This window comes from Trachemys scripta, chromosome 2, assembly GCF_013100865.1.
Source record: "Trachemys scripta elegans isolate TJP31775 chromosome 2, CAS_Tse_1.0, whole genome shotgun sequence".
In the NCBI taxonomy this organism is placed as follows: domain Eukaryota; kingdom Metazoa; phylum Chordata; order Testudines; family Emydidae; genus Trachemys; species Trachemys scripta.
In genome coordinates, this window is record NC_048299.1 from 8430728 (window position 1) to 8431416 (window position 689).

The window sequence follows — 689 nt, forward strand, 5'->3', positions numbered from 1 at the left end:
CAGGGGGGGGTGGCTCGGGGCAGGGCGGGCGGAGGGTAGCTCAGGGCAGGCGGGGGAGTAGCTAGGGGCTGTGTGTGGGCAGGGGGTAGCTCAGGTGCAGGGAGGGGGCAGATCTTTGCAGACGGCGGTAGCTAGGGGCTCTCTGCCGGGAGGGCTCCCCTGTGGTCCCTGTTCCCCGAGGGCTCTGCCAGCCCCGGAGCTGGGTCCCCCACCCCCCGGCTCTTAGGAAGCGAAGGGAGCTGAGGAGCAGGGTCCCGGCTCCGCGGCACCAGCCAGAGCAGCGGCCGCTGTCCCACCCTGTCCGGCTCTGGCTTCCGACCTGGCCAGGGGGCGGGAGGGGAGAGAAGGGGGTGGAGCTGCTCCAGGACTGTCCTGCTCTTGCACTGTAGTTTGGGGGGGAAACACGCCCAGGTCCCCTCAACTCTGCCCAGGGGCTCAGGGCTTCTGCCCGTGGGGAGCGCCGGGGCTCCGGAATTCAGCCCTGCTGCTCCCGGCTTCAGTCCTGCAGCAGGTGCTGGGGCTCAGGCTCTGGGTTTTAGCCACGGGGTCCCGTGGACCCCCTGAAAGGGTTTGTGGACCAACAGGGGGTCGTGGACCCCTGGTTGAGAACGACTTGCCTGGATAATGCGCAGTGCTGCCTCAGTGCAGGGGACTGGACTGGGTAACCTCTCGAGGTCCCTTCCAGTCCT